This window comes from Lathamus discolor, chromosome 2, assembly GCF_037157495.1.
Source record: "Lathamus discolor isolate bLatDis1 chromosome 2, bLatDis1.hap1, whole genome shotgun sequence".
NCBI lineage: Eukaryota > Metazoa > Chordata > Aves > Psittaciformes > Psittacidae > Lathamus > Lathamus discolor.
Genome location: NC_088885.1, coordinates 117,473,452 through 117,481,806, shown reverse-complemented (window position 1 = coordinate 117,481,806; position 8,355 = coordinate 117,473,452).

Here is an 8,355-nt window from a genome sequence, read left to right as displayed (position 1 = left end):
ACTCAAAGAAGAGGAAAGAACTCCTGGATATTCCTGCTGCAGCCCCAACCACAGCAAGCCCAAAAGGTCTGGCAATGGCTGTGGGTGTCTGTATAACACCTACCCTGGTCCAATGGAGACACTTTGAGCAGTATCTCAGAAAGGCTCCAGCTTATCAACACCAGACAGACCTCACCACACATTAGGATCTGGCTAAGTTTTAGAGCCATGGCACATTTTGGCAGGTTGGTATCCAGCAGTTCAAATGCACCTGCTTGCAATTAGTTACAAGAAATTCCACATAAAATACCTCATTGCTTGGATCCGGGTACCTTGTTTACATACTCATATTTTAACCCTTTCAGTATCCTAGTTTTATTTAAGGTTAGCCACAGAAGTTCCTTTTGACTTTCCTTGACCTTTTCTCCATCTGTGCTTCCTTTTAAGAGTTCAATTTAAAGACCCAAGATTGAGGACAGAAGAAAAAAAGCCATTAACAGCAGTGCAGGAGAGTGAATTGGACTGCCTGAGGACAATTAAAGTAAACATAACCCACTGAACATTCACTGTGATTCTGAGCAGAAATACATTAACTCCTAATATGGAGTTAATACTCTTCCCAAACATACAATAGCATTTCCTTGTACTACTAATTATGACTATAAAACAACTGTGTTTGGAGAGGAAATGAAGAAACACCAGAAATCACCTGGTCACCCAATACACGTGCATTATTGAGCTATAAACTTCCATTTTTGGATATCACTACCACATTCTGCTGCTACACTGATATTTTAATGCCTCACAATATGAACTTTAAGAGAGACAGATTGCCTGGTTTATATACTATTGTGGGGAAATAGAGATTTATACTGGGACACAATAATGAACTATCAAACAAGCATGCACTAATTGTAGCTAATAAATAGTCACAAAATCCTGTTAACTCCAAAAGCCTAGGGCAAAAATGTATTTATTTCAGGAAAATAAGTAGTAAATTAATTTGGGATAGGATGCACCTGGAGGAAGTTTAGAACTGTTGGCCGAAACCTAATGTGAAGGATGTCTGGATCCAGTTCCATATTCATATTCCATCTTGCTTCTATCTCGACAACATGATGGAATGGGAAAAGCCAAACTCCAGATCCAGGAATATTTCAAAGATTAAGATAAAACCTTTTTCTTCTTCAGTGAAACACAGAACATCCTGGTAGTCAGCATGGCACAAAGTGGATGCAAATGTGAGCATAGAAGAATTCTGACACTAACTTCATATCCCTATTGCATTTTTCTCTCAAATGAAAGAAGAGTGAGGCTCATCAGTATCACAATGCTAGAGCAGCAAGAGATACAGAATAAGGATTGAGTACCAGTCTTTTAAAAAACCCTTCCATTCCACTAAAAGTGGGTAAGGAAATTTGTTACCAAAAAAACATTTGTGCTGCTGGTCTCCCATTCTTTTTATTTATTTTTTTTTTTTATTTAGACTTTAGTTACATTAAAAAAAAATCTGGCATTTAGACTGAATGGGCATTTAGAATATGTTGACAATTAAATCAACACTTTCTTGTAAAACCATGGGATTTTTTTCTTTTCTTTTTGAATCATTAAGGTCAAAATAATGTGGTATATTTATCCTCCCCTACTCTAGCTGGCTACTCTCCTGCTTCCTTTCTCCAACTGGAGGGGAAGGTGAGAGGCTGTTTTGCATTGTCTGGCAGGGGACGTTTGTCTCATGGGAGAGAAAATGCCTTCCTACAGACTACAAAAAAAGTCTTGGCAGACAGGATACACAGCACACTCCGTGTAAACTTAATTTTGATGTAATTAAGTGAGACTCCTGAGGCACATCACTTTATGTGTTACTAAGTTTGCTCTGGCATACCCAGGACCTAAGCCCATCTGGGGCCAGAGAGCAAGGAAAATGGTGAAGATTGCAGACTTCCGAGCACAAAACCACCTGGTAAGCTTTAGATGCCTAAATCAAATTGTCACATATAGAGGCACAGTCTGGTTTAGGCCATGTGGCTCTTAATGTCATCAGCATTAGAGAAGCTATCTAATACACTTAGAAGGACTAATACGCTAAGAAAGACTGGAAAGGACACAGATGTTCCTTACAAACTTAAACTGTTAGTAATAGGGTTAATCAAGAAAACATCTCTGACACTTTAGAAAACTTTCAATCTAGTAAAAAAAACTAAGAATCATTACTGCAATGTACAAGAGGAGGGGAACAGGAAAATTACTGTCCACAGCTTTAATTGATTCAAACTTCTATATTATCAATGCAATACAACCAAAGTACTTTTTCACATCTAGTCTACAGAAGCCAGATGCACTTAAAGCGTATGTGTATACATATATGCATGTATACATATAATTCCCATCAAAGTCAGTGGGAGTTGTGTGGCCTCACAAAAGCAACACAGAATTCTGACTTGAAGCACTTCAGCCATGGAAATTACAGAGAACTTATCTTGTTACTAGTTTCTTGGGCTGCCTCTCTCTCCCATTCAGTAGTTCAGGTAGAGCACTTGGAAAAAAAAAAAAGGCAACAGAAATGTTCTGTGAGGTTTTATTAAACACTTCTGTGTAGAGCAAGGTTCAACAAGATGTTTGCCACTCCAGCAAAGATTAATGCCAACGAAAGCCAACTTCGGTCTTCAATATAAACCAAAACCCCCTATAGTTAGTTGAGCTTAGAGGATTCAGTATCACATTCATGTGAATCTAACAGCTGAAAGGATAGAATCTATAACTTATATTTCTCTCCCTATAATTCTTGTTGACTTGACAGAGTACCACTCCCTCCTAACATATTCTTATTTCCCCAAAGCTTAAATCCTAGTGAGAGCTGTAACAGCATCTCAGTTCAACAGCTTTCTGATTGCTCCCTCTTCGTATAATGATTTCCCTGAGTTCTGTGCTTTCTTGACAGCTCTTTTTCATAAAAAGGCTTTCCCTATCTCATTACTCAATAGCCTAGCCTAGCCTAGCCTATACTGTCCTTGAACACAGAGACTTCCCCTTCCCACATTTCAAGTCTCAGTAGGAGACTATGACTCATTTTTGTACTCCCTCCCCAGGAACTATGAGTTTCCCAGGTGCGTTTCACAAGGGAGAAGGCAAATGGTTGCTTAGGCAAAAACATCTTTCAGGTGAATGCACATTGAGGCAAGAGACCAGCAGCATAGAGGAACCAGATTTACCTTTCCCATTGTTTACTTATTCCCAAATCTAATTCCCTTCATAGACTGTATCACCAGTTCCTCCAATTCCTCTTGTTTTTCACATTGGCCTCTGCCTTCCTATATCCTCTTCCCTCTTAATTTTAGTATTCTTAGGAGAGGCAATTCACCCCAAAGAAATTCTTACGGGAAAGCCCTGATGCAGTTATGAAGTACATAAAGAAGAGCTTGTTTGCTCAGCTTATTGACGAGTAGAAACTTTGCCAAGCTGTAAAGAGCAGGAGTGTTACTACTTGATTACGGACAGCTGCTTCACACTGTTACAAAAGTCAGTTTTGCTGAATGTTTGAATTTTGGCTGGTTTGTTCATAACTATTCTGTAGACGTCTGCAAAAACCTCCAAAGCAACAGCTTAACAAATGGTATTTACCATCCTTCTTTTCCTATGGGAGTCATCATTACATTATCCTTACAGGTGTTTTCCTTACAGCAGCCTGGTACTCAAAGTGGGGATCGGCAGCTCTGCTGCATCATTCTCATTTTCCTTTTACTCATGCTGTTTTGTCAAGATTGTTCTCCCTTCCCCCCCTGGTGCCTCCTCTGATCTGTCTTTCGTTGGTACCAAAAGTCTTCCCATTGAATTCCTAGTGAATTGTAGAGGGATTTATTGTCAAATGTGCCTCATTTCCTGTCACTTGTTGTGGTGGATCTTCCCAGAAATCACTGTGGTCAGATCAGCACACTGTGACCTTGTTCTTCCATCAGATTTCCTTCTCATTAGAAAAGATTGATGGAGCTCCAACACAAGTATAAATACTTGGGCAATTTCTTAGCTGGTATCACCAAATAAGTTCATTCCTCGACACTAAATTCTTACCAAAACTGAACCCACAGGAATGCACAGGGATTTCTACTACAAACTGAGAAAACGTCAATCTCCATCATTCCATCTAAAATTAGTAGAAATATTATTAATTTCTCCAGGCCTCATAGATGACTTCTGAAAGGCATAAAACTTGCCAGAAGTGTAAGAAAGGAGACCACAGAATGGAAAGGAAGAGCAAAGGAGGAGAGGAGGCCCTATGTAAGAGCAGCTGGGGAAAGATAAACCCTTCCATTGCATCAGGGGGGCTGTGCTGGCTGCCTCCAGCCCTTTCCTCAGAGTCCATGCAGGTGCTGGGTCTGCTGCTGACCTGATGGCATGGGTGATCAATCACATGCTGCAGCCAGCAATGGCCGGTGTTCTCCAGGTGGGAGCCCTGCCCAAGGCAGGGGACCTTCGGTGGCCACAGGAGTGTGGTGCAGATGCACCTGGCAAAAGGAGATGGATGAAATATATCTCGCCGGAGGTGTGAGGTATGCTATATTCCCAAGAGTAGACTGTGCCGCTCTGCTAAAACCCAGGCTGGATACAGCACTTGTCTTCAGCAGGTTTATGAAGCACATTAGGAAGAAGGTCAGTGTTATTCTTTATATTTCATAGATGGGGGAAATGGAGTGCAGGTGAATGAAATTACTAAGATCACCCAGGAAACGTCTGGCAAGGCCAGGAGTTGAACCCAGTTCTAGCCTAGTGCCTATGTATGGCTTTGGTTAAAGACTATCCTTTCTGGCCTGTCATGTATAAGAACAGATATTTTACAGGCAACCTTTCCTAACAAGATTTTTTTTTTCTATTACTATTCCACTTAAAATAAACCTGCCATTAAAGCACAAGTGAATTCACAGACATAAAACTCCATTTAAATAACATTATATTGACAGAACCTGACACAAAGCCTGGAAATTCAGAGTTATGGTTGGCAGTCCCTGCTGAACTCGAGTCACTGTGCCTTTTATTTTCCACATGAGCATTAGTGTCAGCCTTAAGTATGGATTTCCTGACTTTTTCAGCCTGTGTCACAACCTTCACTTTATTTAAACACAGAATTTTTCCTGCAAATATCTACTGAATAGGTCACCAGAATTACAGGATCATTTTGCTGCTTCTAAAGTAAGATCTGGCAAATAAAGTAGGAAACAATACAAATCTCATCTTTATGAAAAAGAAAAAAGATTGGCTGTGGGTTTCCTTAAAAAAGAAAAAAAAAATAATTTTTTTTCTCTTTCTGTCCAGGGCTGGAAGGAGAAATTGAAAAACACACAAATGGTCTGCTCTCATGGCCTTGTTCTGGTTTTGCAAAGGCAGGGAGTGCAGACAGTTCAGTTACTGCCATATATCTGAGCAAATGCTTTTTATCAGATAAGCCCCTTTGGAAGAGCTGTCAGGGCTTCCATCAATGTGTTGTTGAACTTTTGGCCACAATGAACCAGACAGGCAATTACAGTTCCTAGTGCACACAAAAAGGAGATGCCAAGCCAATATGAGCTGTGGAATAGTTAGTACAGGGAAGGAACATACGCACTTTACTGTCAACATGCCATGCTCTCACTGCTAGTTGACAGACACATGTCCTGATATATGGCATCATGTGCACTTGGCATGTGCTCAGGTGATATTCTGGGCTCATAAGCAGTTTGATGCAAGCAGACCTATCTTATGAGATCAGGACTCAATGTGCATGGACATACACACTGTACGTTCATGTATGCCTGATGGAGACAGGATGAAGTATGGCAAGGACAAGACCAGCAAAGAGCATACTGCCTCAGGAGCAAAATTAGTTTTCCAGCCTCATCTCTGAGAGACCTGGGAAAGAAGGTGATAGGCAGTCAGGCCACAGGTCATCTATGTAGTGCTGCAAAGTCAGATATGGATACACCAGATAGAAATTATCTATTCACTAGCCTTATGATGTACCACTAATGTATCTGTAGTGCTTTCTCTCTAAAATTCTCTCATTCTAAATTCCCTAATTTTGACATGTGTTGTATATTAAACCAATTAAAAGTACAGATGTACTGGGACTGCTCAGCCGCATCTGTAGAGGACTGAAGACATAAACAGCTGGTTATAGCTTCACTGATCCCTGGCCCAAACATGGCCCACAACCCAGGAGATTCAGGGATAACCTTCTTCAGCAAACACTGACCCAGCACACAGGCTTCTCTCCCTGTGCCAGCAGATTGGCTGGTCCAGAGAGCTGGAGGGGATGAAGGAAAAGCTCCAAGCAGTGTTCAGGTCCCCTCCTTTGCTGGTGGCTCCCCTGGGGACCCAAACGTATGTATGGGCAGAGTTTTGGCCCTTGTTCCTTAAGCAAGTACATGTACAAGCAGTGTTTGTATAGACTGCATTTGTACAGACTGACACAAACAAATAACAATTCCTCACGGCAATTCTTTACCACATTTGCTTAAATTCTATTGTTATTGACAGACATCAGGGCTTATTTCCCTCTGCATTAAGGCCACGTCTAACTTAAAGTTCTTGTTGTTCTGAGATGGCAAATTCCAATTTTAAGGTGATATTTCAGTTTATCAGAATGTTTCTGGTTGACTAATTCCCAGATTCTCAAAGACATGGCTCTAGGATGTAACTCAGTAGAAAACTGGGAAGATTATATCTTTATTTGTCTCAAACATAGCCTGGTATTTTAAAACAAAATACTAGATAAAGACCATTTCTATCACTTACGCAATCTCTAAAGTCTGCATGAGAAACTACAGGAGAAGGTCCAGTTCACATAATCCTCTTTAAGATAGAAAATCAGACAAGTCCTTATCACATATTTTACATAGAAGATCACTATATATTGTAGCTCATTTAAGGCTTGGTAGCAAAGCTGCGATGTTGAGATCAAAGTAGTGTTCCAAAAGATAATCTTTCTTTAAGAAGAATCTGTAGATTATGCAGTCTTTGCTGGGTACGATAAACAACCAGCTTCATGAAACCTAATCATTTAGTAGTCTTAAAACAATGATACGTTCTTATAAAGCTTGTCTGGGACAACTCGTTAGTACAGCAGAAAGCTAAACTAACACGTCCTTAGGCCTGACCACTGAAAGGTCTATTCTCAGTTTATGATCACATTCTGACTTACAAAAAGAGAAAACAAAAAAAGGGCATTGTAAAGCCAAAAGAGAAAAAACACTCCCCAGACTAAGGACAGCATAGACTTGGGCTTATGCATGTCAGCAGCACACCCCAGCATGGTGATCTGTAGATTTATTCATATGATCCAGGAGGCAAAGGCCAACACTTTACATCTCAGTTGCTCTAGTGCAAGAGGCATGCAAGGCTGCTGGGACTTGAGCTTACCCTGGGGTTTGCAGCCACTTCTGTTTCCCCAGTACCAGAAATGTGCAGCACAGAGCTGGCCCAGCACTGCTGACAACTGTCAGAAGTTCAAGGGAATGAGCAGCCATAGCTATTATGCATGTACCACAGCATAGCTATAGCATAGCAAATGCATGTAGCACATTTCTGCAAGATCTCAAGACTTTATTCGTTCTAGACCAAGCCAGGGATCGCAATGACTACTCTCATCTATTCAGTGAGGAAGCAGGCATCTGATTTGCTCTGTTGATATGGCCTCTTTGCCAGGATGGTTAATATAGGATTTAACATTATCAACATCCTATGTCTGCTAGTACTTAAGCACAACTATGTACAGTCTTTTTTTTTTTTTTTCTGCTACAATGTTCTTTTTTTTTTTTATAAGCAATTAAAAAGGGGTGAGATACCATTAGTTTTCAAGATTGCTTTTGTAGCATGAATATATAACTAGACAGAATCAAGCAGCACACTAAACTCCTTCTGCCAAAATCTCAAAGATGGAGCAAGAAGAGGAACAAAAAGTGAAAGCCCATCTCTTTTTCCCACCAAGAAGTGAGCACAACTGCAGCTCCTGCTTGGACACAGCAGGAACAAGGAGACTGTGGCAAGAGCAAGCTTCCTCTCTCTGAAATACTGCCATGAAAAGTCCTATTTGGGATCTGTAAGGGCTGGGAAGCTGCTGGCTGTGAAGTTGGTAACACCTGTCAGTCAAACTCAAACCACCAGTGCTGACGGGATGCACCCTCAACCCCAGCTCCAGCTGCCCCACTGGCACCCACACAGTCCCCAGCTCTCCTCCCACATCAGGACATGCAGTGGTGGCTCCAACCCACAGGGTATTGGTAACAAAAAGTGGCAGAAGGTTTTTAATCCACAGGACAGTCTTTTCCTCAATATGTAGCATTGTGAAATCCAGTTTCATGCTTTTGCAATTACTAACCCACATGCAGTGCTTGTTCCTAAAATTAC